The sequence below is a fragment of the Peromyscus eremicus genome, chromosome 1, assembly GCF_949786415.1.
Source record: "Peromyscus eremicus chromosome 1, PerEre_H2_v1, whole genome shotgun sequence".
In the NCBI taxonomy this organism is placed as follows: Eukaryota; Metazoa; Chordata; class Mammalia; order Rodentia; family Cricetidae; genus Peromyscus; species Peromyscus eremicus.
Window position 1 is genome coordinate 127952571 of NC_081416.1, and position 21711 is coordinate 127974281.

The window sequence follows — 21711 nt, forward strand, 5'->3', positions numbered from 1 at the left end:
GCTCGTTCATTTAGATGATGGCATCTGTAGTTTATGGCGCCGTTATAGACCGGCAATATATCGGAGTTGACTACATGCCATAAAATACATCAATGCAGCTTGGCCCCAAATTATTATACACAAACAATAAATCCACCCTGTTAACAGGATAAATATGATAACCCTTGATAATTTTAGAGAGAGCCAGAATGGGATCCCTGAGTGCATAGTTTTGTGTTCTGAAGGAATAAAGATCACGTTGGCTTGTAGTACCGCCCTGACTTCAGTTCTCCCTCTATCTGTAGCTTGAATTAAAAGACAGATTATGGCCTTGAAAACATCTATGCTAATTACTATTTGTGAGTCTAATAAAAGACTCAAGCTCAGACATTTATTTGTTTAATGCATGCTTCCTATGCTGAAGGTCAGTTTTAGTTGACGTAATATAATAAGCCCAAGTCAAGGTTCTTTTACCTTTACAATTGCTCATGGAGCGATCTTTGGTATTCTATCCTTAACCTTGAATCTTGTCCAGTATCTTGTAAGAAAAATAAGAAGTGCCTGTTACAATCCAGTGAGGGACCCATCATGGCTTTGAGGTTTTTCTCTAGGAGACAGTTATTCAAACAGATGGAAAAGCCTCTTCACACATTGCCAGATGAAATAGTCTGATAAATGGTATGTGGGTATGGATAGGGGGCTAGCTTCTTACCAACTGTAGCCCAGATTTGTCTTCTAAGAAATGGATCTAAAAAAATGACTACTATGGACAACATCAGGAGGAAGTGTAAATAAGTCTATGGGTGGGTTGTCATAAAAACTCATTTTATATGCTATTACCATAAATAAAATGTACAGCAACCACATGGGTCTGGATACTGTTACTGTATCCAGTGGTGGGCAGTAGATATGCATGTAGACTTTATCAAAATTTTGTTTTCTTAAGTCTGTTTTATTATTTGGGGCAATTTACAATTCTTCATGGGTATAAAAGCCTACTGCAAGAAGTCTGAGTGTGAGTATATGTGGTCTGTATGTCTAGTGTGCATGGATATGCAGGTATATAATTTGTTTCTTTGAAAGCATCTTAATAAACTTTTTGAAGTATAACTTACATATTTCCACACAACTAATGAAACATTTTTAGGCGATAACTTGATGAGTTGTGACAAAGCTTGCATTTGCATGGCCACTAGGAGAAAATTAGGACTTAGTGCAATCCCATCACACCAAGAAAATTCCCTCAGGCTCCAATGTCATCAGTCTGCTTGGCACTTAGACAGTGACAATCACTGGTTGTTTTTAAAACATTGTTTTTTATTTGTATTGCATATATTTAAGGTATGTAACATGATCTTTTGATATTTGCATGCATAGTTAAATGAATGCTATGGTTAAACCAGTTCATTTACCCATCACTCCATGTAGTTAATTGCCTTTTAAAAAAAATGGGTGGATCTGGTAAAAGAGCACTCAAGTCTACCCTTGGCAAATTTCCAGTATACAGTCTAATGTTACAGTTCTTATTTTGCTTATTAGAGCTATAGATCTGTCATCAGCCATAACAGCAGATTGGTGCCCTTTGACCTATCTCTTTTGCCACACCTTTCAGTAAACATCTTTTTAATTGTGTGTGTGTGTGTGTGTGTGTGTGTGTGTGTGTGCACATGCACAGGCCACAACCAGACATTGGGTCCCTTCCTCTCCTGTTCTCCTTATTATTGCCTTGAGCTAGTCTCTTACTATTTCCTTTAGAACGGCTGGCCAGCAAGCTCTTGGGATCCTCCTGTGTCTGACCTTCAATGCTCAAGTTGCAGGCAGACCCAGCCATGCCTGGCTTTTTACCTGGGTGCTCTGGACTTGAACTTGGTTCCTACGCTTGTAAAGCAATCCTCCCAGCTCCTATTCTGCTTTTTTTTTCTTGAGATAGGGTCTCATTATTTAGCTCTGGCTGTTCTGGAACTCACTATGAAGACCAGCCTGGCCTCACCCTCACCAGAGGCAGAAATCCACCTGCCTCTGCCTCCTGAATGTTGGGATTAAAGGTGTTCACTAGCACACCTGGCTTCCTATTCTACTCTTTATTTCTATATATTTGATGTTGAAAAAAATCACACACAAGAGATATCATTTAGTTATTTCACAGCATAAACTCCCTCAGTTTCCTCAGTGGTTTCGAAAGGCAGAATTTCCGTAATAAAGACAGCCTAGTATTCTGCAACATGTGAATGCCAGTCTTTATGTAATCTTCCGGCAAGGGACACATTGTTTCCATGTCTTTGTTTTGAGATAGTGCTGCAGAGAATGAGGAAAGGAGAGGTCAGTCTGTAGTGCAGTCCTTTTCCTTGGGGGTACACATGCATAAGCACTGTCAGGCCTTATGGTCATTTAAGCCCTGTTTGCTTTGGAGGGATCTCCATCCTGTTCTCCACAACGGCTGCACCAAAACGCATTTCCACCCACACTCTTTCTCCATTCCTTCGCCAGCCCTTCGTATGGCTTATCTTTTTGATAGTCGCTACCATATTGCTACAGCTGTTGTTTCCTTACCCTATTGCCACAGCTGTTGCTTCGTGTTTTTTTTTTTTTTTTTTTTTTTTCCCCCTTGCATTTCCCCTGCTGGCTAGAACAGTTTCTGTCACTATCATTTTGTTCTTTTTATAATTTCTTCTAACTGGAATGAAGGAGAGTTATTGCTGGCTCGTAGGATGAGTATGTGTGCAAGTCACAAGAAAATGCCACTGCACTCTTCAGTGACAATACTGTTTAATGTTACACCGGCCGCAGCCAGCCTTCCCTGGCCTTTTACCTTCTTGCTAATGTGTGGGATTGTCAGCATCTTAAATTTTCCCCATCTAATTGCATGGCATTGTGGTTTTGACACCTATTTCACTGAGACTTTCGATGTTTGACATCTTTTCACGGGCTTATTACACATAGGTCTGCAGTTACGTTTTGAATGTAGTATGGTAAAGTTCCTACATCCATTTGGTAAAAAGCTCTGTGTTTCAAATATAGTTTGCAAATATTTTACCCTAGTAAAATAATGGCTCAACTATTTTTAATATTTGGTTTTTCACTTATTTATTCTTTTGAAGAACATTTAAACATTTTCACATGATGTCTAATTTGGTATTTAAAAAATAATTTCTGCCTCCATCCTGTTTTTTTTTTTTATTTTGGTCCTAATTGAATCAATTTTAATTAGTTTTTTTATCAATATTGTTATGGTTCATTTTTCACATATGGATGTCCAGTTGTGATAGTACCATTTGTTGAGATTATTTAAAAAATATTTCCATTATTAATATTTTTGTCATTGTTATTGTTACTGTATGTGTTCATGTAGCTCAGACATTTGTGATTCAGTCCACATTGCTGTTCAGTACACATGTAGTTCAATACATGTGGAGTGCAGTATATGTGTGGTTCAGTAATGTGTTGTTCAGTCAATACATGTGGAGTTCAGGCTATGTGTGTTCCAGTATCAATACATATGTATGCCAGTATGTGTGTTGTGCAGTACATATGTAGTTTAGTACATGTGTGTGTCAGTACATATGTGGTTCAGTACATTTGGAATTTAGAATGTGTGTGTTTTAGTATACCTGTTGTTCAGTACTGATGTGTGTCAATATATGTGTGGTTCAGTACATCTGTAGTTCAGTGCGTGTGTGTCAGTGTATGTGCATTTTAATAATACATGACTCAGTATATGTAGCTCAGAATATGTGTGGTTCTATCATGTTAGTCTTATGATCCAGATTTTAATCTATTCATTACATTTGGATTTCCTTCTGACTATGAGGGCTTGTCCTGGATTCAAAGCAAAGTGAGATAAATCAGCACCTTTGGTGTGCTGTCAGTTTACTGGGATGTCAACTGGTCTATCCCAGCGTTGACAGTGTTGAGAGGTGGGTTATTTGAATGTAACACAAGACCAGGGGAGAGTCTTAAAGCCCCGGTGTGCAGGTCCAAATAGTGTCCTCGTGGTGTGGTGTCTGGTTTGGATCACATGACTTCCCTGGTCTATCACCTCATAGTCTTTTTCACCAGAGCACATTATGTTCAGCGGACTCCTGTCTCCTTTTCTTGTCTCCTTTCAGAGCCAGTGGCTCCCTCCACAACCTCCATGGACCTAATTAATATTGGTTCCCACCAGGTCTTCTCAGTCGGCATCTTTACTTCCACAGCAGTGTTTTCAGGGGCGTAGGAAGCAGGCTTTAACGTGGCTGTTCAGCTAGCAGGCACCAGAGCAGATAAGATCTAGACTCACATTCCTGTCCTGCCCTCCACAGCTGCATCTTTGTGTAGAATTCTTCATGCTGTCTGAGCCTCGGATTCTTCATCTAAAAATGGAGATGTTACTAGCCTCACAGGGTTGTTTCAGGATTGATGGAAATGATAAATACAGAACGCTTAAGCTAGGGACTGCCATAGGATTAGCATTTCATAATTCTTTGTTCTGTGCCGGACATTAAACCCAGAGCCTCATGCATGCTAGGCAAGCTCTGCTCCACCATCAACTCACTGAGCTACATCCTCAGTTCTCTTTTCCAAAATATGGTTTATTAATTCTTTGAGAACTTCATACTATGTGTTGTGATCATTTTCACACTACACTCCTCCAGATAACTCCTCCCAGATCAGCTCCTATCCTTCTACCCACTCCTAACTTTATTTCCTCACTATTTGAAAAATAGCTCACCAAGTCCAATTTGTGCTACCCACATAGTCCTGAGTGGGAGGCTGTCTCCCAGAGGCCAAGACCTTCAAGAAACCTGACTTTCCCTATCAACTGTTAATAAACAGTTTCTCGGCTAGGGGTGGAGACTGATGCTAGAAGGTTGACTGGTTTGATTGTGTACAGAACATCACAGCTGCTGTGCGTTCATGAGCCCCGTGGTCCAGTCATGCCGACAGGATACTGTTTCATTCCGGTCCTCTCTGACCTCTGGCTCTTACAGTCTTTCTTCCCTCTCACTCACAATAATCCCTAAACCTTAGGAATGTGTGTGTGTGTGTGTGTGTGTGTGTGTGTGTGTGTGTGTGTGTGACATAGACGTCCCTTTTGTGACTGAGCTCTCATAGACGTCCCTTTTGTGACTGACACGTTTTTAAAGATAAAGATTTATTTTATTTATGTGCATGTGTGTTTGCTGGTATGATTTTACATTCACCACGTGTGTGCAGGAGCCTGTGGAGGCCAGAAGAGGGTTATCAGGTCCCCTAGAATTGGAGTTACAGGCAGTTGTGAACTTCTGTACAGGTGCTAGGAATTGAGCCGGAGTCCTCTGCAGGGATAGGAAGTGCTCTTAGCTGCTTCGTCATCTCTTTAGTCCTCCACTCATACTTAATTTTGGCACTTTGGCTTGTTATGAGTTTGTGTGTCAACCACCATCTGCTGCAAAACAACAACAACAAACCCCCAGACTCTTCTTCGAAGAGGATGGAGAGCAACACTAATCCACAGTCACTGAGATATAAATTTAGAGGGCAGTTTGGTACTATGTCAGCTTAGCAAAATGACAGCAGGAGCTTCACCTTTGGGGCCTGTGAAGTCCACAACCAAGGGTTCTTGCAAGATTTACAGCACTATGCGTATTCTCCTTGTGTGGAGCTGGCCTGAAATGCAATCAGAACGTGGTCAGCCATCTCTGTAACACTGGTGCTATTATGGTGTCCATGGGCATATTGTTGCCTGGACAACCACTGTTATAGTTCACAGAGCTCACAGTTGGGTAAGACCATTGTGACTTTTTTATTTGCTATTTGTTTATTTATTTATTTATTTATTTATTTATTTATTTAACCTTCCCTTCATATTAATTTTGACACAGTGTCTTACTAAGTTACCAGATTGGCCTTGAACTTACTCTGTAGTTATGGCTGATATTGAATTTGTGATCCTTTTGTCTCATTTTCCTAAGTACTAGGGATTATAGGCATGGCTAAATGATTATTATTCATTTTAAACTTAAAATAATCTCAGTGGCATCAAAAGACTGGTAGATTATGGCACCAAACATGATCTGTACTGACCTACCACATATGAGACTGGTGTGTGGCCTACTGTTCCAACAAGGCATCTCCACATTCCACGTGGAAATCTGCATTCACAGACATACACAATAAAGGAATAAACAAAATGTAACAGCATTTAGAATAAAGGCCATTGGCGATGAACATAAGTCAGGAGCATCAGGACGCGTGTCCATTGGCACAACCCCTCAGCTTTCCCACTGTGCTACTCCGGTCCAGAGCATTACAGCATGCTCCTAGCAGGTCTGGAGGGGGTTGGGGAGTAGGATACAGAACAAAGGGCAGGCTGTGTGGGGCTCTGAGGCTGCTTCAGCAAGATCTTGTTGTTTTATCAACTGAACACACACAGTGGTTCAGGGAAACTTGAAAACCACGGACAGCAAGCTCCAAGAGAAGAAGGTTGGAAATGGTCAACATGAGTCATAACACAATTTTTTAAAAATCTTTTTCATTCCCGTACAAGCTGTACGACATCACATCAGATAAAATGCAGAAGCAGATATGAGACTCCAGCTGGACTTTATTAAGCCAAACATTAAATGTATTTGTAAAAAGGAAGCATAGTCTCACTCTTCTCATCATCTTTTTTCCTTCAGAAAATATTATTTTTTATAAGCATGTGTCATTTATGTTAACTTATATAATTGTTTATTTTTTGTTATCTAAATATAAATCAATAAATTGATATTTTAAACACTCTTGTATTTGTTATTTTTATTTCTAATTGTATATGTGTACACACACACACACACACACACACACACACACACACACACACGAGTGCAATTGCCTGCAGAGGCCAGGGCATTGGATTGCTTGGAGCTGGAGTTACAGGTAGTTGGGAGCCCCCCAACATGAGTGTGGGAACTGAACTCAGGTCCTCTGGAAGATCAGCAAGAGCGCCTAACCTCTGGGCCACCTCTCTAGCCCTCAATTTCAGTTTTGTTTGTTTTTTGTTTTGTTTTGTTTTTTTCGAGACAGGGTTTCTCTGTGTAGCTTTGCGCCTTTCCTGGAACTCACTTGGTAGCCCAGGCCGGCCTCGAACTCACAGAGATCCTCCTGGCTCTGCCTCCCGAGTGCTGGCATTAAAGGTGTGCGCCACCACCGCCCGGCCAGTTTTTAATATTATTAACACAGGCAGATAGAACCACATAGACAAAGACTTGGAATGTTGAATTTTTTCTTTTTCTCTTTTGACTGTGAAGGAATCATGAGTCCAGAGAACTTGAAACTTTCCAATCTACTAAAAAGAGATTTTTTTTTAATTTCCCAATAGATCTTGGTGATGGAAGATTGGGATCCTTTAGCCAACAAGCCCAACTTTGTGTGTCAGCTGTCATGCAGATGTGGACTGTGGGATTGGCCCCAAGAAAGATTTGGGATACTAAAGATTGCGTCTGAGATGGAGAACCCTGGGCAATAATTGTAAACTGTGGACAATACAGTAGAATGTATTGTCTGAAGTGGTGGGTCTGAGTGTGCCCTATTTTTCTGGCCCTGTGTCTTGTGGTTGGTGGTAGGGAAGGAATGTCTTCTTCTTCCTTTTTACTGGGTACTTATTGCTGGATCAAAAATCCTTTGCCTCATGTTTCCTGTGGATAAAATACAGTCAGTTTTCTTTTTTTCTTTCCTAAGGTTTTGTTAGATATGGTGGCGATGCTCCCTGAAGCTGGTCAACAGCACTAGATCCCTCTGAACTAGAGGAAAGGAAGACTAATATTGATGGTAACAGGATCCAGAATCACCTGGTTAATCCTCTGGCCAGGTCTGTGAGGGACTTCTAGATAAGGTTAATTGAGGTTGGAAGACCTAGGTGTGGACACTCCCTTTCCAGGGCTGCTATTCAATAATACATATGTTATCCCTTTAGGGTTCAGTTTGAAGGAAAGCCTTGACCATGTTTTAGCTAAGGGCTCTTCTTACAGTGGCTGGTCCTCTGCAGGCATTTCCATGGGTCTGCAACCGGGAGCTGGCAGCCTTCTCCAGTCCATCTTTCCTCTGGAGTAGTGGTTCTCAACCTTTCTAATGCTGCGACCCTTTAATACAGTTCCTCATGTTGTGGTGCTACCCAACCATATAATTATTTCCGTTGCTACTTTGTAACGAAATTTTGCTACTACTACAAATCATAATGTAAACATTTGTGCTTTCCTATGGTCTTGGGTGACCCCTGTGAAAGGGTTGTTGGACCTCCCAAAGGGGTCATGACCCACAGGTTGAGAAGCAGAGTCTGGAGACTTCTTCCTACATACTGCCACAGTGGCAGTGATAATTGCAGGCAACTGGCATTCATCTGCTTGCTTCCAGAGAACAGGAGGGATGATCATCTCTTTGATCTTTCTCTAGGATAATACCTACAGGCAGTTTCACATTATATGAAAGTTATTATGTTGTTGTTGTTATCACAAAACAGAGCCTTTCTGCCGTTGCTCATGGTAGTCTTGAACTCCTAGCCTCAAAAATGTCCTTCCCTCAGCCTCCTGGGTAGCTGGAACTGTAGGTCTATATGACACTACATTAGACATTTTTCTCTTTGTAGTACCCCATGTGGAAGACATTGTTGGTTGATGATCAGTCACTGTTTCATCCTCTGAAATATTGGATCCTTACTTTCCCAGGAGTTTTACACAGGCTGCTCATGGAAACCTCAGAGAAAGGTTGGCGGTTGTTTGGGGCCTGGTGGTCCAGGCATATAATCACAGCTGCTTGGAGTATGAGGCAGGAAGACCACACATTCATTCAAGGACAGTGTGCGCAACTCAGTGAGATCCTATCTCAAAACAAACAAAAAAAAAAAGTAAAAAGAGGGCCAGGAATATAGCTTGGAGGTAGAGCATTTGCCCAGCATGCCTGAGGCCCTCAGTTCAACTCCAAGTACTGCCAAAAAAAGGTTTTCTGTCTTTTCTTCTTTGGCAGAGGCAGAGGGTAGGAAATGGCAGGAGAGATGGGTGTGTTGCATAACTCTTGAGAAAGAATTTTCTTGTATCAGTCAGTGTCCCAGCAGGAAACAGATGGCTCACTCTAACAGGGTAATTAAGGGAGAATTTAATAGAACGACTATTTACAAAGGTCTGGGTGGGGTTATGGGAGGCCTATGAAGGCTGGTGAGGGACTCACTGTGGCGATACAGCTGGTGGGGGGTCACTCTCACGCTGGGACTGGGACTGAGGAGGGGGAGTGGGATTGGGTTCCAGAGCCAGGGGAAACCAGGCTGAGCTGTTGGAGGCACTCCAGTGCAAGCGCTGTCCTTTCCCTGATGGATGCATGCTGGCATGGAGGCAGCCTAAGGCCATTGGAAAGCAGAGGTCCAAGGGAGTCAGCCTCGATCCAGGAAGATGCGTCTTCAGGACACAGAGAAGGAGGGACATTGAAGTAAAAGGATAGTTTGTGAAATTGATGGAGAGAGGGAAGGAAAGAGAAAGGGGAAGAGGGAAAGAGAGGGAAGAAATGAGGAGAGGAAGAGAAAGAGAGAGAGAGAGAGAGAGAGAGAGAGAGAGAGAGAGAGAGAGAGAGAGAGAGAGAGAGAGAGAAAGGGGGAGAGAGGCAGGCGCGGAGGTACAGGGAGAGAGAAAGGAAGAGGAGGAAGACACTAAGAATCCACGTTCTCTTCCTTCACCATTTCGCACTTGAGACTGAGTGGAGCGAGACAATTTTGTAGGAGATGGAGGTGAAGAGAGCACCTTCCTGGTCCACTTGGGGCTGATGGGCGCTCCTTCCATTTCCTCTGACCTCTCACTGCGGGCAGAAGCGGAAGCTCCTGTTACTTAAACTCTTCCTGTCAGGAGTCCACTTGTGGCCTAAAACATCTTAATGGATATCGCTCACTGAAAGGAAATGGAGAGCCTCAAGTTTTCCTGAGAGCACATTGTAATGCCAGAGCCTCTTCTCACAGGCTGGATTTAGTTTTTCTCACGTGACAGTCAGTGCTACCAGTTCCTTCCCCCGGACCAGGGACCCAGAGGCTGAGTGTGAGCACAGTGGGGAAAGCATGCTGGCTGCTATAACAGCCAGTCCAGGACTTCCTCAGGGATCACACCTCGAGGTCTTTTCCTTTCTTTAGCAGAGGAAGTTACCCCAACATGAACAAGTTTGAGTTTTGACCATAGAGGAGTCTATCTGGACCCTCCACCCCACTCCCTCTCAGAAGGTTCTGGAATCTTCATCGTCCTCATGAGGTATAGATACCTGATGGTACAATATTTGCTCATTTAGTTTTTTATTACACATTTATTTGTGTGTATGTATGCTGCATATGTGTGTGGGTAAGGTGGAGGTCAGAGAACAACTTGCAGGAATTGGTTCTCTCCTCCCACAAAGTGGGTCCCAGGGATCAAACTCAGGTCTTTAGGCTTGGCAACGGGTGCCTTTACCCCACTGAGCCATCTCATTGGCCCTACAGTTTTCATCTTATTTGTGGTGATCTTGAACATTCACTGTCACCCACTGAGTTACCATCCAAACTGCTCATGTCTAGCAGGTTGCAACTCACTTCACGGAATTCATCTTGTGTTCAATAGTTATTTGTTGAGTGGTAATGATGTCCTGGCAATATTCTGAGCACCCATGAGATGGGCTGCAGCTTGTGTACTGCTGCAGGTAAAAGGCAAAAGTAGACATGAGACCATTTATTCTATTTGCATATATTTGCGCATGCGCGCACATAGGAGGAATATCAGAAAACAACCTTTTGTTATTCCTCAGAGACTGTCCACCTTATTTTCAGCACAAAGTTTTTCCTCATTGACCCGGAGCTCTCCAAGTAGGCCAGATTGGTTGGGCTGCTAGCCTGGATGATCTTGCTGTCCCTGCCTTCTCAGTGCTGGGATTACAGGCTTATGCAACTACAATCCGATTTTGTTCATGTGAGTTTTTGGTGACTCACCTCAGGTCCTTTGTGCGTGTGACAATCCCTTGGCTGACTGGACTGTCTCCCCAGCACCAGGAAGAACAGCTCAGTGACAAGAGGTCTGAAACCCTGTGACACCGTGATGGTTGTTGGTGGGATGGGGGTGTCCTTAGATTAGAACTGACATTGGATCCAAAGCTTGAGCATGTAGGAGAATGTCTGAAGGCAAAAGGTGGAAAGAAGTTCTCAGAAATAAGCTCAGCATGATCAAGGACCGGAGCAGCCCTCTGTGACTGGGCACAGTGTGTGGGCAGTGGGGGTACAGAGGATTGAGAAGCCAGGGACCAAGTTCTACAGGGTCATGAAGACCATGGATTCGGTTGAGACTATAGGAATAAAGGAAAGACTTTGGGTTACAGTAGCAGGGACGGTAGGATTTTTACTTCATAATGGCATTCGTAAAGAAGTCTCTGCTGTGATTTGGTGAGAAGTGGTGAGCATAGGCCAGGGGATTTGCTATGGAGATGGACAGTAGTATGCAGATTTGGGCTATGTCCTAGCAGTTGATTATGGGGAGTAAAAAGAGGACAGAAAAGTCAATGAGTCAGTAAGATTCTAGGTTGAATGTTTGGCTGACACTGTGCCTGTGGGGCCCTTAACCTCAGGATTCCTTTACAACAGCTGGGACTTATATGCCTGGGCTAGATCTTCCATAGGGCTCTTTCTAATTGAAGCAGGAGTTAGAAACTCAGAAATATTTTCCCTACTTCATTCTGTTTTTTTTCTTTTTACTCTCCTCCCTCCCCTCCCCAGTCCTCCCTTCCCTCCCCTCCCCTCTCCAACCCTCCCCCTGTTTTTTCTTCCTCCTCTTATCTCCCCTTCCCGTTTTTTCTCCTGTCCTCTTCTCTTCTCTCCTCTCCTCTCTTCTCCTTCCCTCTCCCCTCCAGTCCCTTCCCTCCCCTTTCCTCCTCTCCCCAATCCTCCCCTCTCCCTACTTTTTTCTTTCTTCTCTTCCCTCCCCTCCCCGTTTTTTCTTCCTCTTCTCATCTCTCCTCCCGCTCCATCTTTTTCTCTTCATCTCTCCTTCTCTCCCCTCCCCTTTCCTTTTCTTTTTCTTCCCTTTTTTTCACATTTTATTTCTAGACAAGGTCTTGATAACGTAGTCTAAGTTGATCTTGAACCTGTAACCCTCCTGTGTCAGCCTGCCAAGTGCTGGGATTGCTGCCTCGCACTGGCACTGCCGTGCTCAGCTAGAACACTTTAGTACGATGAGATTGTGACGATCTAGTCCAGCCTCTTCACAGATGAGGAGAGAGGCACAGGGACTTTAAGAGGCATACCCCTTAGAGAAGTGAAAGAGCCCTGAGCAGGGCACCAGGGATGCCTTTGCCTTCCCAGAAACATTCGACATGGGTTTCTTCTTCTTTTTTCAAACCTAAATTTCCCCAAGCTAACACTTTTCCCAAGCAAACAACACCATAAAAAGTTTTAAGCACAAATAGAAAATTTCGACATACAAACAGCAGGTTCTGAGTCCTCGGACGTCTTACCTAATGCTAGCATGCCTTTGTTCACTGTCACTAGCTGACCAAGGGAAGGAAAGTAGCTTGCTTGTGTGCTTCTAGACCAGGTGAGAAAGCAGACATGTTGATTTCACTTGTGTCTGACTATGGCAATTCTACCTATTCTCCTTGTTAAGTTAGCAGGGTTCTCTACAGTCACAGAACTTATCGAATAAATCTTTTTTTCTCTCTCTCCATATATATATATATTATATTCCCATATATATATGTATATATTATATATATGAATTTATTGGAATGACTTACAGGCTGCAGTCTAAAGACAGCTAGTTGTGAATGGAAAGTCCAAGACTCTAGTAGCTGCTCAATCCCATGGGGCTGGGTGTCCCAGCTGGTCTTCTGTAGATGCTGGAATCCTGAAGAAGCATGCTCCAATGCCTGTGAAGGAATGGATGTGCTGACAAGGTGAGGGCAAGCAGGTGAAGGATGAACCAACCCTTCCTTCTTCCATTGTCCTTATATAGGCTTCCAGCAGAAGGTGTGGCCCAGATTAAAGGTGTGCCTTCCAGCCTCAAGGTTTGGATCAAAGTCATGTTGTCTTCTTGCCTCAAGATCTGGATCACAACTGTGCCTTCCATTTCTGAATTATATTTCATTACAGATATAGTCGAGTGGACAACCAAGAATAGTCATCACACTCCTCAATCTGTGTCTTGATCACACTCAGGACACTTATGGGCAGGACTTTAAATAAGCAGTGAACCTCTTTGGCAAAGAATCACTTCTTCCATGTCCACCAAGTGATTGTGATGCTAGTCTCTAAGGGGTGGAGAGCATCAGAGTTGAGAAATACCTTGGTAATTTTAAGGTCACGTAATCACATAATTAGAAAATTAGTAATTACTATCATTGAATTTTTTGAGTACCCCCCGTGTACTTTTCAAAACAACCTTTTTATTCAATGCTAGGGATCAAACCAAGTCCATATACATAATAGGCAAGTGCTCTACCACTGAACTGTAATGCCAGCTCTGACTGGTACTTTATATAGCCTCCACACCACATCTACACACACATGTGTGGGTATACCACATGCATACATTTCACTCACACCCATACGCACATGCAAAGAAAACCAGCAAAACTGTACTTGTTTTCATATGATGTGGAGACTGGCAAAAAGTGAAGGAAATGTTAAATTACAAGTGGAGGTAAAAGGTTACCTACATATTTTATTCACCATCTCTGCACTCAATTATACTGGGGGCCAGGAATGGAGGACAATCTTTCTGTTTTGTGGAAATATTGAATTTCGCCTTTAAAAATTAGCACAGTACCTATTTATGATATAAAATATCATTCAGAGAGGTGAATATTATTCTCTTCAGTTCATGCAATAAATTAAGACAGATGGGCCATTCACTTACTTCTACTTCATAGCAAGATAATGTATTGATTTTCTTCCCTTTTAAATCTAAAGAAAAACTTCAAATAAAATCTAATTACATCACTCACTTTCTGAACTCTTCTGGAAATTACAGAGCTATCAATATTAAGTACACTTTACACCAATTTGGAAATCTATTTTTCCCAGACATACACCCAATACCACTCTGATTTTTGTGTAATTGAGCTCTAAAAGGTGGCGTGATGTGGATTTTCTCATTAACTTATGCTGAGTTAGTTGGGATTTTAAATGTGAAATGGAAATTGGACCAATTCTTAAAGGCGAAGATATCCACAGAGGAAAATGGAAAGAAAGGCTAAATGCAGTCAGTCTTGCCCAACTAGACCGACTCCTAGGGTGTAAAGTTTCAGATAAATTGGGTGATTTTGAAGAATTTTCAACCTTCCACCCATATAGTGACCCTCCAACCTGCAGGCAAATTTACTTTGCAACAATAATTTTTAAAAAAATCAAAAAACAAAACCCAACTTGGTTAACACTGACTGTCCAAGAAGGACACAACTGAGCATGCATCCTGAAGTTCTAGGCCTGGGCTGTGGGTACACAGAAGCTTTATCCCAATACATTCCTTACAAAAGCACATAATGGGAGGAGAAAAGGGGGCCGATTTCCATAAAGAATGCTTGTGCCAGCCATATAACCACAGAGGTTAGGCAGAGAGTAAGGGGCTAAGAGGAAGGGATGGGTCTCCTTCGGAAGGAGAAATAGAGTAGACAGTTATGGCTGGAAGAAGTGTGTGGTGGGCACTGAAATGCCAGGAGGATCAAATAGGGAGGGAGAGGGAGAATGGGGAGGAGGGAATACAGAGAAGGACAACTAAAACTCAGAGCTATTGAGGGTCACACTTAATATAGGAAGCTTCAGTAGAATCTTCCTAAAATATGTACACATTTGAAGGTAATATAAATGAAATCATTCAATATTGGGGGAGAAAGAGACTCAGCTGGCCATCTTGTCACCAAATAAAGCTTTCAGTACCACATTTGGGTTATATCTAATTGACTTTTGACCAAAGGGGACCTATAGGAACCCCCCAAACAACCCAGGTTATTGCCAAGGCTGTTGGTTGCTCTCCACAAACTGATGGTAAGGCCCCATTGCTGAAGGAAACACCTACACAACTCATTGAACATCAAGAACTCAAGCTGGTGTCTACCTACAGCCTTCACTCGTACAGACTAGTGCTCATGGTACTGGAAGGTACTTTGTATGCTACCAAAAGAGAAAGGCAAACACCAGACCCCGCCATAAACACATTTATAAAGGTGGCCTGCTACCAGATAAACTGGTGCAATAATGGCATAAAACTTGTGAGAATAACCAACTAAAGTCTGATTTGACTTTAGACATACTCAATGAGATGGAATCCATCCCAGCACTGCTTGAGTGGCTAAGAATCTGAGAATAGATAGGCCATGGACCTAGGGGAAACCAAATACTACTGTTCTGCTGACAACATAGCCATAAAATGACTCCTATTGATATTCTGCTATACTCATAGATCAGTGCCTTGCTCAGCCATCATCAGAGAAGCTTCCTCCTGCAGTAGACAGGGAGGGAAAAAACAGAGATCCACAGCGAGGGATGCTGAGATACTCACTCCTAAAGGGGATGTCTCCATCTAATCCTGCCTCTCAGAGCTCAGGGAACTCTGCAGAAGAGGAAGCAAAAAAAATATAAGACAGCAAGAATGGAGGATACCAGGGAAACATGGCCTTCTAGATATAACAGAGTTGGCACACATAGGAACTCACAGAGACCGTGGTAGCATGCACAGGGCTTGCACAGGTCTGTACCAGATGGAGTCTTAGAATTGAAAGAAGTGGACACATACTCCATCTCGAGTTTTTTTCCGAGGGAGTCTCACTGGGGAAAGAAACAGCTCTCAAGGGTAGGCCCCATACCCAGCAGTAGATGTCAACACAAAATGAACTCAGTGGTATCTGTGGAGGCTCTTTGTCTCACAGTGTTAATCAGAACATTGTTTTCCCCTTACAGGTCCTTTGCATATATATTATAGCTTCCAGTTTTTTGTTTTTATGGGATTCCTGTGTGTGTGTGAACACGTGTGTTTCTGTGTCTATGTTCATTTCTTGTGCTTTTTTCTTTGGCTGATTTTCTTGTTCGTGCCTTTTGTCCTATTCTGGTTCGTTCATTAATGTTCTGTTTATTGTATCGTATTTTATTTTCTTATAATTCTTCAGATGCCTGTTTGTTTTCTAAGGAGAGTCAGAAAGGGTGTGGATCTGGATGGGACAGGAGGTGGAGAGGAACTGGGAAGAGTAGGCAGAGGGGAAGTCATATCAGAATAGATTATATGATGGAAAATATATTTTCAATAAAAGAAGAAAAAAAGAAAGCTGGTGCATGGTGGCTCTTGCATCAGCTCTCACCTTACAGAAAAAGTGTGGAGAAAGGATCATGTTCCTATGTAGAGGCGACAAACTGGGCCCTCGTGAGGCTGACCCTGAGGCTGACTTCCAGGTCTCATCAGGAGACTCAAGGATAATCCTCCAGTAGTTGGTCCTCAAGAAGAGGAGGAGGTGCTAAGAGATGGGGTCCGACAGACACAGCTCTGGCTGTGCGAAGTAGAGAAGGGGAGCTTGACAAAAAAGACCCCCCCCAAAACCCCAAAACAACAACAACAAACCAGTGAGCTTAGTGTTGTTTTTGAGTGAAACTCAAGAATACACGATTAACCGGACAGTTTGTGAGCTTTGAAAAATAGCAGCAGTGGTCTAAGAAGCTAGGATGAACTTACTGAGAATAAATCTTGCTGTATTAATTACTTCATTTTCTTTTAGTGTATGATGAGGAGTCAGGGAAGTGAAATGTGTATAGGTTTCAGAAGGACAGTAGTGTAGTGCCTCTATAAGGAGACGAAAAAAGACGTGAACAAGGTAGTTGTAAGCTGGTTTGGTTTGTAGTCAACCTGACACAAGTTGGAGCCATCTCAGAAGAAGAAGACTCAGGTGAGGAACTGCTTCCATCAGATTGGCCTGTAGGCAAGTCTGTAGGGAAATTTCCTTGACTGATGATTGATGTGGGTGGGCCCAGCCCACTCTGGGAAATACCACACCTGGGCAGGTGACCCTTTGCATAAGAAAGCTGACTGGTGGGCTGGAGAGATGGCTCAGTGGTTAAGAGCACTGACTGCTCTTCCAGAGGTCCTGAGTTCAATTCCCAGCAACCACATGGTGGCTCACAACCACCTGCAATTAGATCTGGTGCCCTCTTCTGGCCTGCAAGGACACATGCAGGCAGAGCACTGTATAAATTAAAAAAAAAAAAAAAGACTCCACCCCCTAAAAAGAAAGAAAGCTGACTGGGCAAGCCATGGGGAGCAAGCCAGAAAACATCATTCCTCTACGGATTTTACTACAGTTCCTCTACTCTCTGCCTTGTGTTCCCGCCCGACTTCCTTTCAAGATGTACTGTGACTGGAAGTAAAGCCAAATAAGCCCTTTCCTCCTCAGGTTGCTTTTGCTCAGTGTCTTATCACTTCAAGAGAAAAGCAAATTAGGCCAGCAGTGATGGAATTTCATTTATTATCTATCTATCTATCTATCTATCTATCTATCTATCTATCTATCTATCATCTATCTATCTATCTATCTATGGCTCATGTGTGTGTGTGTATGTGTGTGTGTGTGTGTGTGTGCACTCTTGTGTGTGTGTGTGTGTGTGTGTGTGTGTGCACTCATGTGTGCACCATGGTGGCTGCGTGGAGGTCAGAGGACCACTTGTGGGAGTCAATTCTCTCTTTCCACCATGTTAGTTCTGGGGGGATCAAACTCAAGTCATCAGGTTTAGTGGGCAAGAACCTCTCTACCTACTGAACCTGAAAAACCCAGGTTAATTGATACTAAGAGTGCTATAGGAAGAACTATGGTTATTCTCTTTGAAGACGTCATGTCTGAGAAGGTTGTGCAAAGCACTTTTTAATCCACTGGACTAGTGGGGGGATAGGTCGAGCCTAGCCTGGTTTCTGTTGTGAGGAAGGCTGGACTTGGGGCCTTTTGATCTAGGATGAAATGCCCTTTTGGATGGTAAAGGAGGACAAGACAAAACTTACGACAAAGGATGCCAGGAAAGGCACAGAGCAGGCTCATCTGTGGGTGTTGAGTACCCTGAAACTAAGTGATAGCTAGCAAGCGGCATCTGAGGCTTCAAAGAACACACGTCTTCCTTTCTGGACAAAGCCACTTCCATTTGAAGATTTAATTTATCCCTCTTCCACATGCACATGGCTCCAAAAGAGACCCACATCTGGCTTTAGGAAATACCATGTGACCCAGGTGGCCAATCAAAGCATTAAATCTTACTTGGCAGCAATTGGCTCAAGAATGTGCCCTTGATCCATCACATTAATCAGAAGCGACGAGACACCTTTCCGTGAGGTAGGGGAGAACCAGACTGCACCCCCCCCCACACCCCCCCACACCCCCGCTAGAAGATGCTTTGTGAAAATGAGAGCCTGGTGCTCTCACTGCCTAGTGGTTGAGGTTGAGGATGCCACCAGCTTTTGTAGAGTCGGAGCCAGTAGTTAGACAGATGACACTGTCTGAGTTGTTGCTGTCCAAACTAAACATACAAGAGAAGTTTGTTATTCTTGAATGATGTTATAAACATTTTTTTCTGCTAATTTCTGTGGGCATACTATCTTTTACTTGGGAGGGAAATCTTCTGCACTTGCCGGAAATTCAAGAAGAAGCAATTCCAAAATGTGCAACAAATCAGAAGCAGCAGAAAAACCAAGTCTTTGTCACAGGAGACGGTTTAGTCACTGAGAGAAAGAGGAAATGCAAACCCATAGCTTTGGTAGAGATAGTCCTCCAGGATCGTGTCCTCCAGGATCGTGTAGTTTCTGTTTCATTTTCCTGTGGAAGGGACACAAGAGGTTTGCAGTGATAACAGAGGGCTTTCCCCCCACATTCTAATCACTAATCTGGTGGGAAGTGAAGAGAGATTTCCAGGAGGAATCATGGAAGAGTAAGTTTGAGTTCCCTTGGCCCCCTTTCTCCACATGAGTATGCAATGACCTTGCATGGCTTACGGACTGAGCTCTAGGGACTTGCTTATTCTCCCAGCAAATCCTACCTTAACTGAACAACTGTGACTCTCATGTTACTAATGTACTATACAGGGAGTTAATCAGAGATGGGGTGATGAGAATCAAATGAATTAGGGTGACCTGATGTTCAGGTCCTGAGTACAAAACTTCTTGAGTCTCCTTTGAATAATCAGGACTGATTCTAAGATGTGGGGCTGAACAGCATCTGCTGGTAGGAATCAAGAGGCCTTCACTTTGTGGGAATGTGCTTGAAAGGGAAATCAGCTGTCGGTGCTCTATGAAAACATGCATATCTGAGGCAATCATCAGCATAAGGAATAAGGCCTGGCCTCGAGTGATGGTGATAAAAACCTCCTGGTACTGGAACAAAACAGACATGTAGACCAATGGAACAGCATAAAGGACCAGCAATAAATCCACTACTATGGCCACCTACTTTTTTCATTTCTATTTTTTTTTTTTTTTGAGACATGGTCTCACTATGTAGCCTTGACTGGCCTAGAACTTGCCATGTAGACCAGAATGGCCAGGAACTCACAGAGATCCATTAGCCCCTGCATCTTCCAGGATGTTTGGGTGGTCTCTGCTTCTGGGCATCTGATCTAGTCTGAGCCTTTTAGGCATCTCAGCTTGTCTGAGGTCAATGCTCTGCAGTCTTTACCACTCATATATCCTTGAGGAGGTCGAGTGAATCTGGGTCAGTTTCAGGAACTTCCCGAAGCTGTTTGGAGTGAGTTGTTCCTTTCTTCATGAGCAGTGCTGCAGAAAGGTCTGTTTCATCTTCTTACATTGTATTCCTTTACCTCCTTGTAAACAGCCTGTCTTAAAAAATATCCCTGTTGTTTCTTGTCCTATTTTCACAACCTAAGTCTCAAGAAATTCCCCTCCAAGATGGAAAGTTTTTATCTCAGTGGCAACTACTGTACAAAATTAGCTTAATCCTCAGACAGAAGGTTAATCTCCTGAATATAGAAAGATCTAAAAAAAAATTATACACCCAAAATATAAAACTGGCAGTCAATAAATAGACTAATGGGATGAGCAGGAAGTCCTCAAAAGAAGAAACACAAATGTTCACTAACTGATAAAAAAACTGTTCAACACCCTTAGCCATTAGGGAAATGCAAATTGAAACCACTTTGAGATTCCATCTCACCCCGACCAGAATGATCAAGGAAACAAATGATGAAGACTGAAGGAAAAGAAGGACCCTTTGTCACTGATGGTGACAGTGCAAACTAGTGTAACCACTATGAAAGCCAATATGGAGGGTTCCCCACAGATTAAACACACAACTAACAGATGATTCAATTATACTCCTCCTGGGCACATCACCAAGGGCTCTAAATCCCACCACTGAAATATTTGCACATCTGTGTTTATTGCTGTTCTGGTCATAATAGCAAGGAAATGAAACCAGCCTATACGGCCATCAACAGAAGAATGGATAATGAAAATATGGTACATATATATGTATAACACACACACATATGTTCTGTATATATGCATGTGTGTGTGTTATAATAACTTTTAATATTTATATGTATGCCGATAAGGGGCTGTGAGACTAGGTACAGCCTATGAAACCAGATAGGGACACCAGGAGAGGGGACAGAAGAGACGGTGAGAAGAGGGAAGGTCACGTGTGACAAAACATGGAGAAGAGGCTACCGGGCATGGGAGGACACAAGAGAGGGAAAGGCGTGGGGAGGAATGGTGACAGGAGCAGCAAAATCAAATTTTATATGAAAAATGGCAACAATGAAAACTTCATCTTTGTAAGCTAAGAAGCATTAAAAATAATAAAAATTTACAAAAGATCGGGGGCTAAGCTCAAGAATTTCCCCAAATTCCAGAACAAATCAAATCCAGAAAGCATAACAGCTGTTGTCCACAGTAGGCATCAAGATCCCACAATATCCTCCCAGGCTAGATCGTAGTCTTACCTTGCAATTAGTGGGGCGAAGCCCAGGAATTGTGTCTGAAAACTACTCTTGTAGTGCAACTTGAGTTAAGAGCATATACCAAGGCCTAGGAGTGTATTTCCTAGGTTTCTGGAATGAGTCTGCAAGTGAAGAAGGCCATCAGAATCTGAATGCTCTTCTGTCTGTCACCCAGATGTATCTTAGTGAGCTTAAAAGCAAAACCACCCAAGGACTGTGGACTTTATTTTGACTTCACACTCCGTAAAGAATTGGGAAAAGCTACCAAACTTGAAAGACACTCAGGATGCTCAAAGTTTGCTGAACATGTACATCCCTTAGACTGTACAGAAAACTCACTTTGTGCTAGGTAGGGTGCCAGGTCCTAGGGGCAGGATATGAATAAGAAATGGGTCCTGCTCTGGAATAATGTAGCTTCGGAGAATGTCACATCACCCACAGGAAATGTCAAGGCATAAGAGGGGAGGGCTCAAAATTTAGCTGAAAGAAAGAGGATTTCCAGAAAGACTTGATGTCTCCAGGAGACTTGAAGTCTCCAGATGGTTTCAAGATTTCCCAATGAAAGGACGTAACATTTGCTATGGAGGGTCCCAACGGGAAGAATTTTAACCAAAGGGCAACATTTCCATTTATATTATAGGAACTCAAGAGAAACTTTTATCATAGAGATCATTTCTTTGGGTGGTAGGTTGTTCCTTATCACTCTAGAAATATTCAAGTGGACACTGATGTACACTTGGGAGTATTTTAGCCAAGATCCCAGATTCCAGCTCCTCTTGATTTAGCATGCATTTGATCTTCTGCTTTCTCACAAATGAAATGGGTTAATGATACCC